The sequence below is a fragment of the Schistocerca serialis genome, chromosome 3 (genome assembly GCF_023864345.2).
Source record: "Schistocerca serialis cubense isolate TAMUIC-IGC-003099 chromosome 3, iqSchSeri2.2, whole genome shotgun sequence".
Lineage (NCBI taxonomy): Eukaryota > Metazoa > Arthropoda > Insecta > Orthoptera > Acrididae > Schistocerca > Schistocerca serialis.
In genome coordinates this window covers 921,336,059-921,360,806 of record NC_064640.1, presented here as the reverse complement: position 1 = coordinate 921,360,806, position 24,748 = coordinate 921,336,059, and positions in this window count along the sequence as shown.

The following is a 24,748-nucleotide window of genomic DNA, read 5'->3' as shown; positions in this document are numbered from 1 at the left end:
CAATTACTATATCCCCCGTACCTTCACATTGACGATGGGACACAGGAATTTTATCATGATTGAAAACCACAGGCCTTATGGCAGTTTCTCTCCAAGAGAGTAACGATGCACAGTTCATGTTAGATTAATACTTTTTATTAACATCAATTATCATTAGGGAGTAAGAGCATTGGCACGTAAGTGTTACAATTTGTATCTCCTTAAACAGGCTTCTGCAAGATGGTTGTTTAATAAACTTTACATTATCTTCCTATTGCATGATTCTGTTTACTAAATAGGTACTTTTTTTATCTTGGCTGGATAGTGCCACAAGAGAATGGTATAGGAAAGTGTGAATGAAAACATTGTAGAAATCCAGTGTGCAGATCAGCACAATGACAGAGAGTTCTAAACTGAACTGAATTGTTTGATTAATACATTCATATGTGGGTGCCACCTGAATGTTTGTGAACTCCACATATGGAGCCTCAACGAATGTATGCTCACTGACCTCTAATTAAAATACGTTAAAGTCACTTGTGTCTGTTTGGAAATGTGTAATATGAGTCTTTGTATAATTAAGCCTTAAAGCTTGAGCTCTTCAGTGCATTATTTTTGAGTAGCGAGTATCAGAGTATTTGAAGAATCATGCAACATCCATGGTAAATAATTTAAGTAGGTCAATAACAGGAGTGAGACAATCATCAAACCGTACAAGAAACAATAATTGTAGTTTTCCCACTCTGAATATAGCGTTATTCCTGTGACATAAATTGTTAATATGAACGCCTGTTACCTATAATTAAGATGTGACATCAGCCATTTAAAGGGAATGCCTATAATGCCATTACATTTTCGATTTCTTGTAAGATCTATGTGGTCCAAACAAAGTCTAGATAAGATCATATGTCAACAGACTAATTTTTCTTGTTTATTTCTACTTGAATGGAATTTGTGGAATAGTATACGGATTTATCTGTAGAAAAGCCTGTTCAGAGGTCAGACAAAGCTTCTGTTAAATATTATTATCAGAATGGTGGTTTAATTTTCTGTTACAAGCTACCCTCTCAATGTGTTTTCTGAACACAACAAGGAGGGAGATGTGTCTATAATAGAATTCACCTGCTTGTATCCGCTTTTTTAAATAGAGTACTGCAGATTTCATCTTTCAGGAAACATATCTTGATTCATCAAATAATTACAAGGATAACTCAAAATTCCTGTTGGTGCTATTATATGTGTACAAGAGTTTAGTAACAGTATCAAAATATTATCATGACTGAAATACTGAATTATGTACATATATATAAACAAAGTTTTGCATCACCCCGTTTCCCAGAACTCCTGAAGGTAGATGTTGACTGCGGACATAGTATCACAGACACAGTCCCTTTGACTGTTCACAGATGTCACTAAACCCACCCAAAGATGTAAACAACCATGCATGAGCAGTGTCTATTAGACAGAGGGAGTCCGACAGCCAATCAGTTCCAGTCATTCCACCAGGAAGGAGATACACGGCTCATGTTGCCTGAAATTCAACCATACCTAGACGCTCAATTCTGCGGTTCGGTCGTGTCCGCATTATTTTGTGACAGGAAGGGCTCACAACAAGGGAAGTGTCCAGGCGTCTCAGAGTGAACCAAAGCAATGTTGTTCGGACATGGAGGAGATACAGAGAGACAGGAACTGTCGATGACATCCCTCGCTCAGGCCACCCAAGGGCTATTACTGCAGCGGATGACTGCTACTTATGGATTATGTCTCAGAGGAACTCTGACAGCATGTTGAACAATGCTTTTCGTGCAGCCACAGGATGTCGTGTTATGACTCAAACTGTGCGCAACAGGCTGCATGATGCGCAACTTCATTCCCGACGTCCATGGCGAGATCCATCTTTGCAACCACGACACCATGCAGCATGGTGCAGATGGACCCAACAACATGCCGAATGAACCGCTCAGGATTGGCATCGTGTTCTCTTCACCGATGAGTGTCGCTTATGCCTTCAAACAAATAGTCGTCAGAGACATGTTTCGTGGCAACCCGGTCAGGCTGTATACCTTAGACACACTGTCCAGCGAGGGCAGTGAGGTGGAGGTTACCTGACTTTCGGGGTGGCATCATGAGGGGGCCGACATATACCGCTGGTGGTCGTGAAAGGCGATGTAATGGCTGTACGATAAGTGAATGTCATCCTCCGACCGATAGTGCAACCAAATCAGCAGCATATTGGCGAGCCTCTCGTCTTCATGGATGACAATTCACACCCCCATCGTGCACATCATGTTAATGACGTCCTACATGCCAATGGCATCGCCCGACTAGGGTGGCCAGCATGTTCTCCAGACACGAACACTATCGAACATGCCTGGGATAGATTGAAAAGGGCTGTTTATGGAAAACGTGACCTGCCAACCACTCTGAGGGATCTGCACCGAATCGCTGTTGAGGAGTGGGACAATCTGGACCAATAGTGCCTTGGTGAACTTGTGGATAGTATGCCATGAATACAGGCATGTATCAATGCAAGAGGACATGCTACTGGGTATTAGAGGCACCGGTGCATGCAGCAATCTGGACCACCACCTCTGAAGGTCTCGCTGTATGGTGGTACAACACGCAACATGTGGTTTTCATGAGCAATAAAAAGGGCAGAAATGATATTTATGTTGATCTCTACTCCAATGTACTGTACAGGTTCCGGAACTCTCGGAACCGAGCTCATGCAGAACTTTTTTTGATATGTGTATGTACAAGAGTTTGGTAACAATGTTGAAGAATTATCATAACTGAAATAGTTATTGCTTTTTAGTGAACTACAGAAATCTGTAATATCCTGGACAGTCAATGTCATAAAACTACTGCCTACTTGTGGACTAGGAAATGTAATGGGTTTGTTTTCAATCGTCCAGTTTTTGTCAGTGTCTGCAGCTACTGTATGAAAGAATTCACTGAATTTTGTGCCCAGTGGTTTGAATTTATCATCACCTGTCTCACCACTGCTGTCACCCTGTTGCTGAACATTATTTGCCTTGCCAAGTTTATTATTTTCCTAATGATCTAAGTTGCCTTTCTGTTCATTTTTTTTTTCTTCAGAGTACAATTTTTGGTGGCACAGTGCAGAATTTTCCAATATCATTTGGACATAAGATAGTGAATTTTTAATGTTGACTGAAGTTATCCCACTGCATCAAAGTACTGTCTGCCCCAGTGCCCTTGGCAAACACCTTTCCATTCAAACTTCCTGGCAGATTAAAATTGTGTGCCAAGTCGAGACACAGGCTCGGGATCTTTGCCTTCCACAGAGAAGTGGCTCTACTGCCTGAGTTACCCAAGCACAACTTATGACCAGCACCCCCCAACTTTACTTCCGCCAGTACCCCACCTCCAACCTTCCAAATTTTGCAACATTAGATCTCCTGGAAGACAGAATATTGAAGAGATATGGCTTAACCACAGCCTGAGGGGTGTTTCCAGAATGAGATTTTCATTCAGCAGTGTAGTGCTAGTCTAGGTAGGAGAAGAGGTACTGGCGGAAGTAAAGCTGTGAGAATGAGTTGAGAGTCATGCTTGGGTATCCCAGTCAGTAGAGCATTTGCCTGCAAAAGCAAAGGTTCTGGGTTTGTGTTTCAGTCTGGTACACAGAACTGTTAATCTCCCAAGAAGGTTGACATCAGAGCACACACTTTTCCATTGTTTATCCAGTAAATTCTTTTTAAATACTATACTGTGACGCAGTCAACATCTGTATAATTCTGTGAAACTGTGCTTTTACCGTTCTTGGTAGAACTGGCTAACAGGAATGCATTCTTACTACAGTACAATTATGGTCAGGTAAATCATATATGACTGGGCTAACATCTGTTTCATGGGAGCATATTAGATTTATAAATAAATTATTAATCACTGTTGTACTATGCCCATCTATTTTTGTTGGGAAATGGAATGGGTACTGGGGAAATAAATTTCAGCTGGAGTTCAGTAACTCTGTTTACCATTAATATCAAAAGCTCGAGTCAAAAAAAAAAAAAAGCACAGAATCTGGTAATACAATACCGGTAATAAAACTTCTATTTCAGAAGTGAAAGTCACATGTATAAAAATGTATTTTCTTAGTATTATCTCCCTTGACCAGGTTGGGAAATAGAAGCTCAAATATGTGACTTCTCTTATGTATTGTGTTTCATTATTTGTGCATTTAGTAAATAATAAAGTATTTTTCTCTCTATATTTACTTGTGTGCTGCGTAAGAAGAAAGTACCTGAAGTACTTACAACTGTGGTTAACTCAAGTTGCCACAATTTTCCATTTTCACAGTATCGGTTCCAACATGGAGAAATTTACTATTGCCATTTCGCAATTCGACCTTACAATTAGTGAACTTTTGGCAGATGTGTTTGACAAACAGTCTTTCGCTACTCCTCAAAATGCTATCTTGGAACATTTTGTACTGCCCACAGAACCACACTTAGAGAAAACCATGGAGAGTGAGTTAGTGATTGGTGCTTCCCCTTCCCAACTGATCTACGCCCTATGCACCTTGGTGGGACAAAATCTACTATCAGAGCAATCACTAAAGCTTTTTTGGTTCTGATGTTTGCTCCCACATGTCCAGGGAAATATTATCAGCTTTTCCGGACCTTCCCATTGATGAAGTGGCACGAAAAGCAGACTCTTTGACTAGCACTTATGCTGATTCAAATTTGTGTGAAATGAAAGCTGAGCTTATGGCAGATAGCCTCGAGCCAAGCATTTCAGCCTCAGCAGCTTCTGGGGGTCCTGCACCGTGCATCATTTCCCTTCCTGCGCCAGGGCCATCTATGAGTCATGTCATCGATGAGCTGTCCTACCTTAATGCCAGGTTGCAATGACAAGAAGCAGCAGCCTCCAAATGACAGGCCAACATACAGATGGTGCTGGTTTCATAAATATTTTGGCAAAGCTGCTCGATATTGTATGAAACCATGCTTTTACTGATACTTCCCAGATGATGCCAGTAGGTGGGCATATTTGTCAAGGTCAGTTAAAGTACCTACAAGCCATACACAATGGAACTGAACCCACAGTGACAGTTTCTCACAGACTTTTCATGAAGGACAAACATATTGGGAATAATTTCTTAGTGGACTCAGGATATGGGATTAGTGTTTACCCTAAGTCACATAATATGCACTGCTCTAGTGAGCAAGCACTTAATCTTGTAACAGTTAACGGCCTCCACATTGCCATGTTTGGAATGATGCAGTTGAATTTGTACTTCAGTGATGAGCTGCAATCCACTTTGGCCTTTGTGGTTGCTGATGTCAAAGGTGGAATTATCGGTGCTGCCTTTTTCTATCATTTTGCTTTCATGATGGGTTTAGTGCATCAGTGTCTTCGGAAAGAGCCACTCTCTCTTACTACCTCTGCAGCATCAGTTCGTGTTGTGAGCGATGCTATTGGGCTCTGTCACTCAAAGATATCTGCAACAGCCACGCAAACCGTGTCATGTCTGAAGGATTCATTACCATTTCCATACCCATGTGGACTGTGCACACGTTCTACTGCTAATATAATGAAGCTACATGAGAGTTGGCACAGGCTTATGGCTCAAATTTCTACTGTACAAGCTCGTCATAATGCCAAACTCTGTACCATTAATAGCCTGCATGAAACCAATATTTACTGCAGGTGTTCTCGTGAGGTCAGTGATATGTGATTGTGCTGCTGTCAACACTGACAATGAAAAAATATTAGATGCTCACTGAATCTGGAAAATTTAAGCATCCAGCCAATGACAGTTATGTTCACGCAATTCGACCCATGCAATATGCTGAGATAAAAATTATTAACTTTAAAGCTGGAGATATGAAGTGGAATTTTATTTTGAAGTTACATTATCTGCATGAGTGTGAATCTCTAAAATTTGCCAATTCAGTCTCTGATTCACATGTGAATTTCTATAATACAAAAATGAATGTTTCTTTAGCAGGCCAGAAAATGAGATTCAGCGTTCATGATACCATTAAATTTTTAGCAAGTACCAAGCACTCAGATATTCATGGCACCTCTGCCACTGTAGAATTCATCATAATTATTGATAAACTGTTTGATGGGTGCAACTCAGGAGAGTTCATGTTAAGGGCTTTAAGCAACGACTGAGAGCGGAAACTGCAAATTATTGGACTGAATTTCTTTGTCTTGCGGAAAAATTCCTTCAAACACTAAGGATTGATGGTCTTTGTACATTAGTACATCCACTAAAAGCATTTGTGCTGGTACTTTTATTTGCATACATGGTCTTAGAAGCCTCTCCCAGAAGTTTCTCTTTTGGTGTACAAAACCTCTTAAGTAATTTTTAACATATTGAAAGGGTACAGTACCGCCCGACATTGAAAATAGGTACAACATTCTTCGTTATTCTTGTCAGTACAACATATTTTTTCTAATAATAACTCAATTTCAATTAATACAGCGAAGCCAGATACCAGTGTGGGAAAGAATGACAATTTATTTATTTAACTGATCACATGCGCACTCCCACAAAATAAATCCCTACATCCAGTTTGGTGAGATCTGTGAAATGAATGAATGTATGGTCGTCTGCTAACCGCAGATAGTGAATGTGAATATATGATCATCTTTGAGACGATCTTTTGGTCACCTTTGGTGGAACCAAAGAGATGAAATTTACCGGAGCTTTGAGCGCCTGAAATTTGGCTGACCAATACGGTAGCAAGGTGCTCCCCCACTTCGGCAGAGGTGCGAGAGGACCTGAAGAACAGCCATGTTTCAGCACTCTGCTGCTGGATCTTGTGTTGGTAAGACCTGTCTTAGGTGTGCTTCATAAAGACAAAAGAGTGGAGACATGGTGTGCATGTGAAATACGTAAGAGTAGTTTGGAATAATAATTTCTCTATTTCAGGAACATTTGTGGGGAGAATTAAATGTCAGGCAGGTAATATTAAGGAGATCGTAGTAATCTTCGGAAGTGACCAATGGTCACAATGAAACCACGTGTAGCAATAAGTTGAAATACTTCCGAGTGCTTAAGTTAAGCTGAATTACTAGCGTGTCTACTATAAGTTGAAAATATTTAAGAAATGGCGTGTGCAGGACTTGAAATTAGAGACGAGTGCTTCCACGTGGTGAATACTGTGTGAATCTCAATCTGTGTATGAGACAAAGGATAAAGTGAAGTACTCGTCCATGGTATCAGTTGAGAACTCGCGTGTGTGATGAATATGTTCTTAATATTACTTTGCGTGTTATGTTTCCGTGTGACGCTTGATTCAAACTATAATACTCTGAGAGTGAAGCAAGGTGAGTCAGCCGTCTATTCAGCAACGCCACTTGGCTTGCATTGCACAGGAAGACATGCATATATCCTCCAGAGTTCGTAGTAGGAAAGAAAAGTTACGAAGTGGGGCAGTGTCGTGTGAAACTTGGATGAATTTTAATTGAAGTGGGAAAGCTGAAAGTGATGTAATTATAACGCTGTGACTATTTCTTGTTTTGTATTGTATGTTGCCATTGTGATGTATTTCATGAAATTTAAGTATGTGTGGTTGGCATGGGAGAGTAACAAGATAGTTTCAGAGGCAGTGGGTTATGCATGTTCCTTTTTGTACCACTCGATCTGGAGGAAAGTTTCGTGATGATGGGTGTGAGAGTCGAAGTGTGATATATAGCAAAAGATCCACCATCCTATCCAGAAAGTGCACTGTAGCGTTAAATAATTACGAGACCATAAGATAGAGAATCACCAATGTAAAGCCATGCCCACTGGGCGGAATTTCTCGTGTGTTATTGTTGTAGGTTATAGAATTTGTGTGTTTAGGTTATAGAATTTATCGGAATAAATAAGACAGTGAAAAGAAAAAGATTGGTGGCCTTTTCCTTCGAATAGTATGTTGTCATGATACCCAGAATTTATAATGTTTGCGCCATTCATATTCAGTGCGATGGCCACGTGTTGATCAAAGCCGTTGAATAAGAAAGAAAATGTGGTATTGCCAGTGCGTAGTGAACAATCAGAGTTGTGTAAATTTTTAATAGTCAGTAGAGCTGCCACACGTGAATGAATCTCGTTAGAAAACAACACTTTTTTATACTCGGCTGCGCACCTCTGTTTCGCTAACGCATCGCTCCGAGTCACGTAGCCCCACACCACGGTTGCGCCAGTGGGCTCCTTCTTCCTGTAACCCGCGACATGCGAACCGCTGCGTTTACCCTTTTAGCGGTTCGATGGCCGCTGTGGCCTCCATTCCAATTCGCAACCGCTGGTCAGTGTAACTTACTGCAATCCAGCCCGCAGCTGGCTGCAACTTGTACGCTCTGAAATATTGCACCAAATCTAACTTCCCTATCTTAAACTGTGCTGCCACTACATTATTCCCCTCTTTGGAAAGACCCAGTCCCCGGGTCATCCTTTAACTAACTCTTAAACTTGTTTGGATGCTTACTTACTACTAGAAAACTTAAATGTGGTCTAGTGCCCCTTAAAACCATGGCATGAAACAAAACGTAAAAATTCCTTACTGGACGACCACTGCTGAATCAATCCCTTACCTACTCATCTCACCCCCTCAGTATCCAATCTCCTGGGACTTGGACTATCCTTGGTTCCCTTTCGGAATTAGCTCTCCGCCTGATCAGAAAGAAAATAACACAAAACAAAGTTAAGACTGCGATGTCACTTGGCCCAGAGGTGCTCAAAATGATCGTTATTTGCCGTTGCCTTTCTCTATACTGCGTGACATGTTGAACAAGCTGTTCGGCTGATATGCGCCCCTCTTGTTCTATAACGAACTGGTTTATGGATCTCAAAAGACGTGCTCCAGAGTCTGGTTTAACAAGATCAGATTCTGCCTTGGCAAAAACTCTAAAGTGGCTTCTGGCCAGTACAGCTGTGGCTGCTTAACATTCAATTGTGTGACTCCTGAAATTGACGCTGGCAGATGGAAGGTTGGTCCTAATATGTTACACTTTGTTCCATTGATTAAAATTCTGCTCCCCTTGAGCTCTAAACCTTTCGCTTCCATAAACACTCCTTGCTCAAAACAACTTGCCACTACTACCAAATTCTCGTAGACGGAGAAGATCAAATGCATGCCGACTCGTTGCAAGCTCGATTTTGATTAAACAATGTTCCTTGGGCAGTCTATTCTATTTCCCCTGAGCTAAAAATAACTGCACCATGCACGTGTCCCATATTTTTAGCATCGCAGATTTTCCTCCAACATTCACTATTTTTTATCCAAACTCAACACCGATTGTGTGACTACTTCCATCCTTAAATTCACATTATATGAACTGGTGCAAGAAACATGACTTTCCTGACCCAGCCCTGTTGATAACTAAAAATTTAAACAAGAAATCGTACGACTCTGACATCGTCCAACACATACTTATTACGGCTTTGCCGAAAAATTTACTCCGACTCATTTATCTCTCCAGAACTGCGTTTTATTTCTCCTCCAACAACACTCCACATACGTCAGACGCTACATTTCCCTTTTCAGTAACCTGAGAACAGGGATCACCATCACCCTTCCTCCCTCTTCAAAAAGACTGCTGCCCCTAGCAGGCTAACAATACCCGAAAACACATATAAAATACAATGCCTAATTAATCCATACAAACCCAATGATACATGACACGAAAACAAAAAAACTACAAATACTCTACTACTTTCTAGAACGCAAAGCATATGGTACTTCATGCTGTACTCTATCTTTCATCTGCGCTTAGCACCATTCTACACTCTCTCTTTCTTCCTCTTTCCTACCTTTGACACGCCTGGAATCACATTCGGGCAGGCAACCTTTAAATGGCTGTAATCGCCCAATGTGTACTATCGTCGTTCTAGTTGGCAGCCGAAGCTTCACATTAACGGAAAATGTGGTCTGAACAACTTGGTATGGCCCTTGTACATCATGAGGAACTTCTTCATTTTCCCTTTTTGCGTATAGGGGCTGGACAGCATTACCCATTGCCCCACCCTATACTGCAGTAAACGTCCTTTCCGTGCCTTTCCAAAGCCTTTGTATTTGCCTTTTGTACTCATTTCCAAACATCCCGAATTGTCCTTGCGAATTGACGTACAGATTCACCAATCCTTCTTTTCTGTATCTTCACTAAATCAAACGGGGACTGCATATTTCACCTGTATTCTACCTCATATGGAGACAAACCGGTATTTGTATGGACTTTAGCATTATATGCGCATACAATATGCTTCAAATACTCGTCCCACTGATGTTGATGAGAATGCACATAAAAACTCAGCATCTACCCGATTGTTCTGTGTACCCGTTCTGTCCTTCCGTTGGCCTGTGGATGCAACGCACTCGTCCTCAACTTCTTTAGGTCCAACAATTTACATAGTTCCTTCATTAAACCCGACATGAAGTTGGTCCCTTGGTCAGTAATTATTGTCTCTGGTACACCAGACTTCAAAATCTAGTTATTTACTAACGCTTGCGCGACCATTGCTGACTGTTGATTTGGCATAGCCACCATCTCCAAATACCTTTAAAAATGGTCTATTATTGTCAGAACGAATCTGTTCCCAGATGGTGTTCACCTAAAAGGTCCTAAGACATCAATCCCCAGGAAAGAGATGGAACATGTTGCCCCCGGTAATCGTTGTAGCTGTATCTGTTTCCGACTGAAATCTGCTCTCTGTGCACATGGTATGCAATTCTTGACATACTGATCCACATCTCCCCGCCACTCTCCTATTCGTCTCTCTACACACTCCATGACCGGATAACACATGATCATGTGCTTCCTTTAAAACCTCATACCTTAACTTCGCTGGCACTATTACCCTTGGCCCTAACTTCGTTTCCCTGCACAGAAGACCGTCGTACACATTAAACTGTGGCTGTGTCTGATACAGTTTACAATCATTGTCCGCGTCCTGTAATTTTTGCCGCACCGCTAGGTCATAACCTATGACTTCTAGTTTTGCCACCTTCCTACTTAGTGCATCTGCATTACTGTGCTTTTTCCCAAGCTTGTGCACCACCCCGTAGTCGAATTCACTAAGCCTCACAGCCCATCGAGCGAGTCTAGTAGACTGATCCTTCAACTCCAACAACCACTTCAATGCAGCATGATCTGTCACTACCCGAAATCTTCTCTCATATAAATAACATTTAAAATATGTGATTCCATAGATTACGCTTAGCATCTCCATCTCTGTTGTTGAGTAATTCGTCTCTGCTGCATTCAACTGCCTGGACGCGTAGGCTACAGGATGTTCTTTCCCATCAATTTCCTGACTAAGAACACACCCTAATGCTTGATTCGATGCATCGCATGCTAGTATAAACTCCTCTTCAAGATCTGGAAACACAAGAACCGGACTTGATGTTAACACTTCTTTCAGTTTGTCAAACGCTTTCTGACACTCTTCTGTCCACTCAAATTTCACACCCTTCCGTAACAATTGCATCAATGACTGTGCTAAATCTGCAAAACCCTTCACGAACTTTCAATAGAAATTGCAGATTCCGATGAATTACTGCACTTCCTTAACTGTTTTCGGTTCCCGAAAATCCCTTACAGCCTGTACCAACCTCGTATCTGTTCGCACTCCGTCCTTCTGATAATATGATCCAGATATTTTTGACTTCTTCTAACGCGAAATGACACTTCTCCAGGCTCAGCGTCAAACAAGCTTCTCTTAACGCCATAAAGACTTCCCTTAACCGCTGTCTATGTTGCTCCATACTACTTGAAAACACTATAATATCATCCAAATAGACAAGACACTGCCGTGGTTTCAAACACCTAAATACACTGTCTAGCAACCTCTGAAACGTTGCCGGAGCGTTTTTCAACCCGAATGGCATTCTAATGTACTGGTAATGGCCTCCAGATGTAGAGAAAGGAGTTTTTGGACGATCCCCAGGAGCCACCTCTAACTGATGATAACCACTTGTCAAATCCATCATAGGAAAGTACTGGCACTGTCCTAAGTGATCCAAAGTCTCTGATATGTTTGGAATGGGGTATGCGTCCGTTACAGTCTTATTATTGAGGTATCGATAGTCACAATAGAACCTGTATTTCTTAGTTCCATCCATAGTTTTTTAGGCATAACGACAATTCCCGCTCCCCAGCAACCATTACTATGCTCTATAATACCGTCCGAAAGCTGCTGATCATTGAAATCCTCCACAATCGGCTGCAAATACCTTGGTATTCTCTGTGGTTTACGGTAAACCAGTGTTTCAGTCCCTGTTGGTATCCTATGTTGAACGAATGGAGTTGCTGGCAACGGCCCTTGTGGAAAAAACAAATCCGTAGATTCCCACAATAAGTCTTCCATCTGCTCCCTTTCTTCTCCTTTCAAATGTTTAATTTTGTCACGCAATGCAGTTCTATCGTCAGTTAGTGGTTGATCGCTTCGTCTACCTCTCGAACACCAGTCTTCATCATCTGGCACATCCAAATTTGCTACTAAAACTCCTTTCCTCAAATTCGCATCTACAGCGCTAAAATTATCCACCTTCTCGGGAACTACTCGCCCGTCATTCCCCTCCTGTATGCGTACAACACTACGTTGCAAAAAACAACCCAGTGGACCCAAAACTTCATTCTCCTCCAATGGTTCAATAACACATACTGTACCCACAGGTAGATTCGACTCCACACTTACCCAGAGCGACTTCTCAGTGCCACTAGACACACACTCATGCGAATGTACGCGGTTCAATTGGTTTGTTCATTACGTTGAACGCCCCTGGCGACAGCTCTGCACTGACAACAGTTTCCCCTAGCGGTCTCGGTCCGGCACACAGTTTTGCTGGCCAGAATCGCCGAGCGGTTCTAGGCGCTACAGTCTGGAACAGGTTCGAATCCTGCCTCAGGCATGGATATGTGTGATGTCCTTAGGTTAGTTAGGTTTAAGTAGTTCTAAGTTCTAGGGGACTGATGACCTCAGCAGTTAAGTCCCATAGTGCTCAGAGCCATCTGAAACATTTTTGAACCCCTAGCAGAAATAACATTCCACCAAGTTCCACAGTTCGTTGTCCAAGGTCAATTTTGGCATGATGTTGATGCAAGAAATCTACTCCTAGGATCATGTCGTAGCACTCGCTCATCCACGGTACTACCTCCATGCATGCAAACAATCGGACTTTCCCTATGCGAAAGTCAACTGTCACCGACCGCAGAGGCATGACCTCCTTATCCCCCACTCCACGCAACATGTAACGTGGTGGGTCTAACTTCCTACGTCCCATTATATTCTTAGTAGCCACTTACACTTGTGCCCCTGTGTCCAACAAAATCTTAAACTTTTTAGTTCCTACGGATCCTACCACTGAACATTCCACCTCTGCATACGTATTCATAGCATTTGCTTGTATCTTTGTAGCCCTTCCCTTAACTGCTTAAACTGTCCTGCCTTCCTCAAGGCCTCAGAACACCTTACATACGTTGCCTTTCCAGAAAACGGAATAATCAAACTCACGGCGGCTGGATGAATCTCCTGCACCTTAGGCAACAACGACTTATCACATGCGGTTTCCCATTCACTTCTAGATGTTAATTCATTTCTCAACTGAGTATTGTCCACTGTCAGTTGTGCTACTTTTTCCAACAAAATCCGCATCGCTTCTGGTTCTGACACACTTTGCATCCTTGACTCTGCCATTGTGTTGCCTCCGTTCTTAGTTAGACCCGACAAAAAAATTTAAGTACCAGAACAATCTGACTTCCTACAACGCCATATCATCATACTCAGTAACATCATAAACCAATACAAAGTAATCAAATGCCACGAAAAACATCTTATTGTCCCAAATACACTAACACTTATTCTGACAAAATAAATAATATGCATACGCAAAACATCTAAAATGTGACTTCTGGCAAGCCATACTCAAAACACCAACAAGAAAGAAAACGTCCAACACTCAAAAGAACCATTTTGACAGCACTCACCACATCTTGTGACTGTCCTGCAGGCGGTGGGCTCGAACGCCGTACTGGACAGATGACGTCCACTTTCGTGACACCAAATGTAGTGGGTGGGTGCCAGGAGGTGCCATATTAAAACTCGGCGAGAACTTTCCAAATGATTTATTCGTTTCCACTACATTGTTTGATTCACCTCAGTCTCCATCACAGGCCCTGCATTGCTGAGGAAGTACCCCCAGCGGCCTGTGAAACGCAATGCTGTGTCGTGCTGGCCTTGTTCACCAGCTGTAGAATTCCAGTTACATCAGGATGGCTGTGCCAGCAGCCGACTCAGGGCCCACCGTCCCTGTTGATTCTGCGCTGCTCTGCCGGGAGATGTAGGTCGGCCCCGCTGCTGCTTCTACCTCGGCTGGCGTAGCTGGGAACGCAGCGGCAACGACCACCCCCGTTCTGGCATCCGAACCTGCAGCCCTCGCCTCGTAAGTCTGCGGCGTGTGTTGGGAGACGAGACAAGTGCCCATGGTAGTGACCCGAAGAGTGGCCCGCTCTCGCTGTCTGCGGACCCCGCGTCGGCCTCAGAGGGTCGCACCAACGACCCGCCATGGACTGGGACACTGTCGCCCCATCTGCTGCCATATGTCGCCGGTAGTGTGACATGTATCGCCGTCCAGGAGAGCTGCCACACTTGAATGAATCTCTTTAGAAAACAGCACTTATTTATACTCGGCTGCGCAATCACTCCCAGTCATGTACGTCCCACACCACGATTGCACCAGTGGGCCCCTTCTTCCTGTAACTTGCGACATGCGAACCACTGTGTTTACTCTTTCAGCGGTTTAATGGCCACTGTGACCTCCATTCCACTTCGCAACTGCTGGTCAGCGTAACCTACTGCAATCCAGCCCGCACCTGGTTGTAACTCGTGCGCTCTGAAATATTGCACCAAATCTAACTTCCCTATCTTAAACTGTGGTGCCGCTACATATATGATTAAGTAACTACAATAAGAAATTTTTCATGTCAATGCTTTCGTCATTTTGTACTGCTATACAGTTTTGTCATTTAGAAAATAAAATTCGAAAAAAAGAAGCAAAAAATATTTTGCACAGAGGTAAGGTTTTTGAGAAGCATAATTTGTCAGCAGCTTTAGTGGCAGTTCAGAAATTACGTATGTAAACACAGCAGAATAATAGCAAAATTTATGTTGCAGGGAAAGGTTAGCTACCAGTGGACTATAAACTAAGCACACAAAGTGTCATATAATGTACATAAATGGTTACTGTATTTTTTCTATGTAGCAGAACAATTTGACACTTTGTGCCGATTCATCATGGCAACTGAGATGTCATGCATCACGCATCGTGTACTACACATGCAAATAAAGATGACAATCGGAGCGGTGCCTGATGGGAGCGACCGTAAAGGCATTTCCCATTTACAGTCGCTGCCAATAGTCACCGCACTGAGTGTCAACTTTGTTTGCGCATGTAGTACACCAGGGCCGGCCAGAAATTCTGCACGCGTGCAGTGCTCCTGCACATGTGCAACTTCCGGGTCACAGCGTGCACGCCGCAGCCGTCAGCGTTCATGTAGTGCATGTTTCTACGCACAGATGTCGCTTTATCCACTTGCTGAGATACCCTGTACCGGCGCATTCTAGTGCTCTTTCCACAGCTTGCATGCCAACCATGGGAAGGTATTTCACGTATTAAACATTTAAAATACTGTCACAGTCTACTCATTGAGACGTCTACTTTTATGTTAACAGTTTAACCCAGTAAGACAAGTAATACAGTTAACAACCGTGGGTTTTTATTAAGGCAGCTTGACTGATGGTACATAAATACGCTTAGTGTTTTTGATCTAGTATTTAAGAAAGAGAGCACTCGGCGACTTCCAGCGAACCTTAGTCATGATTTCAAATAACATTAAACTAATGCAAGGTTTCCTATAACTAATTCTCGGTACCCTGAGTTATACCCACATAATTTCTGTCTCACTGACCTCTGAACAGAATGACAACCGCAGACCTCTCGATGATGACCTGTACCAATATTGCTATATCTTTCATCAGTTCCGTCTGAAATCTGCACAATAACCGACGATTAGATGAATGTTATGTTTTATCGACTTCAGCTGAGCGTAGCCCTTCACACAATTTTTTTTAAAAAAAGGTCCTAAATGTAAGTATACAACAATCGGTTTAATGACCAATTTTCCTTATAATAATGGAACATGGAGCAGAATGAGGCAATAGTGCACAGTTAGTAAACAATAATTTTTAATTATGAAAGGAATAAATCCAAACACGTTTATCACTGGTCATGAGAAATGATATAGCTAATATCGGGCACAAAAGCACGGCTCATTGACAAATGCAAGCAGTTGCGGGAGATTTTCATCACTGATGCTTGATCAAAACGACTGAGAACATAGATCTTCCGTTCTTTGCTTTTTCACAGTACCTGCCATTTCTCAGTACTTCTCTGTTAAAGTTACAGTCACCAGGGGTAAACGAGACTGGGTATGTTGCGCTCTTGCTTGTACCACATAAACAGGGAAGAGGAGCCGCCGCCGTTCATATAGGGCACATGCCTAATAACAGATGTCGCTGTCACTCGCTGTCGCACACGTGCGCACATGTGAAGCACTTCCGCACGTCTGCACACTGTGCAGCGTTTGGCTGGCCCTGTAGTACACGAAGCACAGCTGTGATGCATGGTGTCTCAGTTACCATGATGAATCGGCACAAAGTGTCAAATTGTTCAGCTGCATAGAAAAAATACAGTAACCATTTATGTACGCTATATGATGCTGTGTGTGCTTAGTTAAATGGTAGTATCTCTCACTGAGTATAAGGCTATTTTCTTTTCTTTTTTTTCTTCTTTGTTGAATTTAGATTCCCCCCAGAGGAGAAGGCAGGGGGGGGGGGGGGGGGGGCAGGCTGGCAACAGTATAATATGCCGCTCTGCAGCCTACAGAAGAGTTTAAAAACATAATGAGTAGAGAATAAACAATAAAAACAGGTGATAAAACAGTGACTGGGTGAAACTGTAATAGGGCGACAAATGGCAGAAGTTAAAATATAAAAACAAAGAGCTGGTGATGCTAATTTAAACACATAAAATTAGACATGGACAATTAAAAAAAAACGTGGTGACAGTCTGGTTTCTGTTCGCAAGAGTTAAAAAAAAACAACATACCTAGTGATGTAAAAATAATGGGACGTGCAACACTGACACATCACTAAAATACTGCACTATAAAGTAGACTCAAAGACAGACTGGAGGGGGAGGGGGGGTGGATCCGGCCAGAAGAGGGGGGGGGGGGGGGGAGGGGGAAGGAGAGGAAAAGGAAAAGGGGGAGCCAATGGAAGGAGAGGACACAGGAAGGGGAGGGGGCAGGGTGGACACGAGAAGGAGTGGGGAAGGCAGGGGAGGGGAAAGCAAAAGGACTCGGGGGAGAGTGAAAGCCTATCCATAGTGCCATCTCTTATAGCTATTGAGAAACACACTGACAACTGAGTAAGGTAAGCAATTTACCACCAAACACTGTGCTTATATCAGTTTATTACATATTTACACATACTGCAAAACAAAGTAAATTGACTAATTCAAGGTATGCTATGCCCATGGAAATAAAAGATAATAAACTTCATTGCAATGGTTTGACACTCATTAACTATCGATAGTCATGCCCAGCAGTCTTGCAGCCTATAAATTTCAAATCTTCGGCACTGAAATTGATTGAGAAAATTAAAGTGTATAAGAGTTAAAAGCATAAACACTTGATGCAAATTAGTTTGTAGTGTGACTGTAGAAATTGAAGGGTTGGTGTGGAAAATCACTTTAACTCTGCCTGCAGTTACTGTAGGAGTGAATTAAATAGCTCTGCAGTAGATGGTGTCAGTTCCAAGCCTGGAGAAAGGTGGAGGGTTGTCGAAGTACTGAAGCCATAAAAGAATCGACATAAAATAGTAGGAGAGAGCAAGTAAAGTTTAATACCTTAGTTGCAATGATGACGATGATAATGATGATGATGATGATGATGACGATAATAATAATAATAATAATAATAATAATAATAATAATAATAATAATAACAATAATAGCGATTAACCCATATATTTTCAACTTAATTGCGTGATGCAAATAAAGCAGCTACCAGTATCTCACGCCTCTGTAAATATAGTCTTATTGCTGAATGTGGCCATCAGAGGGACTGAACATAACAAGCAGGAATGCTGGAGCTTCCAGAATCTATTCAACCAAAACACAAACACTTTTGGGCATAACAGTTTCTATTGAATAAAACTTTTTGTGGTTAATACTATTCTTATAACAGCTAAATATAACAGTTTATGAATGGATAACTATCTCCCCCTCTGCACTTATGGCAATTCCTGCTATTATCTATCACTGCAACAGCACCAAAGAACTTACTCGTCAGGACTAAAGCCTAGCGTGTTCAGTTTCCAAGTCAAGACAAAGTTATTGTAGAAGTGAACAGACACAAGGATCGGGTATGCCTTAATCAGATTTGTTGCAAGTAATATGTCTCTATTTGTAACCAATAGCTCAATATATAGCATATTTACATAAAAATAGTATATATTACACCTAGATAAAAACCTAAAATAACTTACCCTGGTCCCAAAAGGAGCCCAAGATTCAGGAACACACATTATCAGTAAATTACCAGCAATAATTAAAAACTTGGTTTCAGATAAAGAACAGTTTAAAAAGAGTTTGAATGACTTTTTGGTGGACAACTCATCTACTCTGTGCATGAATATCTTCACAGCGATTGTTAGACTAGCTTAATAAAAATTTCAGTTTTGACAGTACTTGGTCACAACAGTCAAATGGCTCTGAGCACTATGGGACTTAACATCTACGGTCATCAGTCCCCTAGAACTTAGAACTACTTAAACCTAACTAACCTAAGGACAGCACACAACATCTAAGTATTCTAGTGGTTATGGTAATATATCAACAAAGTTAATCAAGGAGTGCTCATGCAAGGTGAGTTCTGTCTGCAGCTATTTGTGTAATCAATCTCTTATCAGTGAAACATTTCCATGCTGGCTAAAATATAAAGCCTCTTGACAAGAAGGGGGATAACGAGATACCATCAAACTATCAACCAATTTCACTTTTGCCAGCTTTTCCAAAAACATTTGAAAAGGTTGTGTTCAAGTGTCTCCTTAAGCATCTGACTACAAATAATATATTGTCCAAATCACAGTTTGGGTTTCTTAAGGGTTCTGATAGAGAGAAAGCTATTAACATGTTCAGTGATAATGAACATAATGTATTATATAACAAATTAGATGCTACTGGCATTTCCAGTGATGTGTCAATCGCGTTTGACTGTGTGAACCACAGCATTCTCTTAAGTGAATTAGAATACTATGGTGTCACCAGCAGTGCTGTGAAATGGTTTGAGCCTTATTTAACTACTGTGACATGAAACAAAGGGTGTTGCGAAATATCTGTGCAGTAAACAGTCAGCCTACATCTGATTGGGAATTAATTCCATATGGTGTTCCTCAAGGTTCCGTCTTTGGTCTGTTGCTTTTTCTTGTGTGCATTAATGACTTCTCGCCAATTACATTACCAGATGCTAAGTTTGTTTTGTTGCACATGAGACAAACATTGCAATAAGTAGGAGGTCAAGTACAAATTTAGAAATGGCTGCTAATCAAATTTTCACTGACATTAATAAATGATTTAGAGCTAATTCACTGTCATTAAACTTTGAAAAGACCCACTGGAACCTGTTAGATATTTAGTTATAGCATGTGTATAGCAAATCAAGCATGTGCATAGCAAATGCAGATCGAAGAGGTTGACAGGGTTAATTTTCTGGGATTAAAATTCGATAATAAATGCTGTTGGGAAAAGATTTGCAGTTAGAATGATGTCAGATGTAGTAGATGCAAAAAACTTATATATTTTGCCTACTTTCATTCTAATATGTCATATGGGATCACATTCTGGAGTAACTTGTGAAGCTGAGCAACAGTTTTTAGAATTCAATAGCGTGTAACAAGATTCATTTGTTGTGTAAATTCAAGAAAATCATGTAGAAACCTGTTCAAGGAACTTTGAATTCTAACTATTGATTCTCAGTATACTGCATTTATTTTTAATGAAACTTATTGCAAGTAATATATCTCTATTTCCAACAAATTCTCTTAATACATATTATCAGTACTAGGAATAAGAACAATCTACATAAAAACCTAAAATCACTTACTTTGGCCCAGAAAGGGGTCCAATATTCAGAAATACACATTTTCAATAAATCGCCAGCAACCATTAAAAACTTGGTTTCAGATAAAGGACAGTTTAAACAGAGTTTGAAAGACTTTTTGGTAGGCAGCTCCTTCTACTCTACAGATGAATCTCTTAACAGCAACTGTTAGACCAGCTTAAGTAAAAATTTCAGATTTCAATTTTGACAGCAATAGGTCACAACTGACAAGACTAGGTATTTTGTGAATGATAAATTTATTAAAAGTGCAGAGCTGTGTTGCATCCTGACAGAGTATTAATTCTGTAAATATTAGGAGTTCTAGTTTACTGTAATACATTTACCTATTTTGACAGTCTGCTGATAAATGATGAGGGTAGTGAGTATTATATTCAGATGTTTTACGTTTTTTTATGTTATACTTTCTGACTTGTTTCACACCCAAGATAAGCATCTCATTTTTGGGTCTCTGGAACGAAAACTGAATCTAATCTAATTCCATTTCACTATAGTAACAGAACTTTCTAGGTAGTAGTCCTACTGTTGTGTTGTCATTGCCAAGCCCTGCAAACATTCTCTAGGCCGTGTAGTAATTTTGCTACAAGTGTCATATCAGAGAATATTCGAGCACTTATTCTACATTCCTTTCCCACAAAATTGAATACATGTGGGGGTAAGGTATTTATTTATTTTCATCTACACCAGAGCATTCACATGCAGTTAATGGCTTCATGACTAATTCTGATAACAACTTTTACATCGGGAACTGACAAAATGTAATTGTGGGAGTGACGTAATCAACTAATTGATAAATGACGAGTGCAGTGTCTCTCTAATTTCTTATGTTCTTTGTTGCTTCCTGTTCTGGTTTGATTGCTAATGTGTATACCTGCGTCTTTTGTATTTGTGCACAATAAAGTGTGATTTACACAGAGGAGAAAAAAGTCATAGACTAGCGATGGCGGTAGTATCGCATATACAATTTATAAAAGGACAATGCATTAGCAGAGCAGTCACTTGTATTCGAGTGATTCATGTGAAAAGATTTCCAACCTGATTGCGGCCACATGAGGGGAATTAACAGACTTTGAACATGGAATGGTAGTTGCATCTAGATGTGCAGGACTCCATTTCAGAAATCATTAGGGACTTCAATACTCTGAGATCCACAGTGTCAAGAATGTGTCAACAGTACCAAATTTCAGGCACTGTGGGAGCTGGTGTTGGCACCATATTTGTGTGGGCTGTGTTTACATAGAATTAACTTGCTCCTCTGGTTCAACTGGACGAATCATTGAATGGAAATGGTTATGTTCAGCTACTTAAAGACCATTTGCAGCTATTCATGTTACAAACAATGATGGAATTTTTATAGATGACAGTGCACCTCATCATCAGGCCAAAATTGTTCACCGTTGGTTTGAAGAACTTTCTGAACAATTCAAGTGGATAATTTAGGCACCCAGAACACCCAACATTAATCCTTTCAAACATTTGTGGCACATCATTGAGAAGTCAGTTCATGCTCAAACTTGTGCACCAGCAACACTTGCAATTATAGAGACAGCATGGTTCAATATTTCTGCCGGGCACTTCCAATGACTTACTGAGTCCACGCCACATGGTGTTGCTGCACTACTCCGGGTAAAAGAAGGTCCAACATGATATCGGGAGCCATCCCATAAGTTTTGATACCTCATTGTATTACACCATTAGTCTGTCAATGTATTTTATGTTTAGGAGATAGTGCCCTTCCATAATTTGTGAACCCAAAGAAGAAATTCTACTCTCTTGGGTAGGTTATCTGCTGCAATTCATATAGATAAGTACAGTCATGAATACCTTTCATAATGTTCTATATTCTGTCAGTGGCGCCATCCAGGTCATTAAAAATGAGATTAAGATTCTACAGTGACCACCTCTCTTGTTTCGACCGCTAGATTCCATGCCACACACTGATCCATTTTGGTACATGATGGTTTCAACCTCTCTGGTCATGACACAGTGATATAACCACATAACAATGCTTTGCACATAATTACAACAGTATTGTAACACATCATATTCAGAATGAACATATTTCCAGTCATTTCATGTCCCCTGGTACCACATGTGAGATCAACAGAAATATCCACTCATCAGCTTTCACAGTCGTCCCACACTGTATTGGCAAGTTCAGGCCCCACAGTTTGCGCCCAGTCAATTGAAAATTTAGTTGCAGTAAATGGAGTGCATTTTCAAACAACAGCATATTTGTTATACTTTTGAATAGTTCACTTTAGTGATCAGTAATCTTGATCAACGTGTTACGTCAGTAATGCTGGACATTATATTATGAGCCTCCCTGCACCAAGCCTACAATACTCTCACGGTAGTGGTAATTTCACACTGCAACAAAATCAGTGGGTCAAAGGCTCATGCAAATCCTGTGCCATGAGAGGCATGATGACATGATACCATCTGAATTCTGGAGACATCTGCATGGAATGATTACAAATTGGGATGCTTTGCTGTTACACATTTGGCAGCAACAATTGGTACCAAAGTGAGGTTAACTTTAATTACTCAGGAAGGGCAGCCATTATACTAGTTACCAATAAAGGACACACCTTGCCCAAAACATATGCCACAATGGCCACCATGATAAATTCCATTCACTCTGAAGAGAGCCGAACCATCCAAGACCGGCCCAACATGCTGCTGCCTAACCACCATGCCACCTCCGCCTGAAAGTCACAGTGTGTTCTCGAGGACCAGTGAACTCTCCATACCACTGTCAAGAGGCTAACTAAGCAGCTGAAAATGTTGCAACTATGGATCATGACATCTGAGAGCAAACGGACCCACTGCACATGCCCACAGTGGCCTCATAGCCACGAGACCACTCAGACTAATGTTTGCTGTTCCACAGACATTTTTGTCACCTGGCAACTAAGTGCAAGAAATCATGCTTGCACCTCAACGCCGAGACTCGATTTGGTTCAGGTGCAACAATAGGACACCCACTTACAGCACCTACTGTTTAAGAACAGTCAAAAAAACAGTATAGGAGTGCTCAGCCTACCACTTGTATCAGCATGACTCTAAAGCTGCCGACTACTAAATGGCTACACAAACGTTGTTCGTTACCAACCACTATTCAAGGCTAGTGTTATTAATCAAACAGGATCAGAGATCAACACACTGCTGAATACATTTTACCCAGATGCAAATCAACACACTATGGCCAATTTAATGGCAGTTAACAAGTCTGTCATACGTGCATATGGTCACAAAACGTTTGAGGTTGACAATGATCTCTTTGAGAACTGCAAGTGGTCTTACACATTAAACAACATTGCTCAAACTATTTCGGGTCCTGATTTCCTCACACAGGCTGCCATGACCACCAATCAACCAAATGAATGACTGATAAACTCCATCAGCAGTCACACTATTGTTGCAGTAAAGGGTTATTCATCAAAACACACAATGCCCAGGGTATATAATTTAAGTGCTAACACCTCAAATGGCCATCGTCATTACTGGGAGTCCTACTGCCACAACTTGAAATCACACCTCCAGACCATGAGAAAAGATTACGTAATAATGTGGTGTGAAATAATCAAGTTACATGAGGATAATGTGGTGTTGAAGGATACTCTACTGGAAATATAAGGCCAACTCCAAGTGGCCCGAAAAACATTAGAACAACATAGAACACCTTTGCATTGCATCCATGCTCTGCACACAACTGTGTCCATGGATTAACAGTGGCCCGTAAAACTACAGGGCAGGGGCACACATACTACGATGCACCATATCTGTACCAAACCTGGTCTGTAATTTCGTCATGAGCCCGTACCATTGTGTGAACATTACTACCACCGATTTCCAGTGGCTACACAATGGCACCGGGGGAACCAACACCCCACACCCATCCCCCTCTATCTGCTACCAGTGGCACTACTCCCAACCATCATTCAATGGTACTGGCTGTGTCACTGACTGCAGTTACATGTCCATCATGCCCAGCCACATACAAGCTGGCTGTGTGGTCAAATTCAAACTCCGTCTCATTTTTTAGGCAGGGGAGGGCGGGTGTTGTGTGGGAGTGACATAATCAACTAATAGATGTGTGACAAGTGCAGTGAGTCTTTAACTTCTCATGTTCTCTGTGGCTTACTGCTCTGGTTTGTTCACTAATACACTGTTATTCCCTGTATGTATTTTATATGTAGTAGATGGTGTCCCTACATGGTCCCACAATGCACAGTAATTCATACTGTGGGCTTATACTAAAATGTACACAACAAAATTAACAAATGCATATATTGGGTAAACGTTGCAACTGAACATCTTTTAGAAGCCACTTTATGGACCTAGGGAATGTTACATGTATACACTCCCTAGTGGTGTTTCTGGTTAACAGGAAGAGTGCATTTAGGATGACGTCAACAACTCATAATCACATAACTAGAGGAAGTAATAATTTCCATATCATCTATGTATCTCTTTTTAGAGTTTAGAAAGGAGTTTTATTTTCGGGTACAAAAGTTTATAAAAGGTAACCAGTGGGCTGCAGGCAGAAAACTGAACATTTGCAAATATT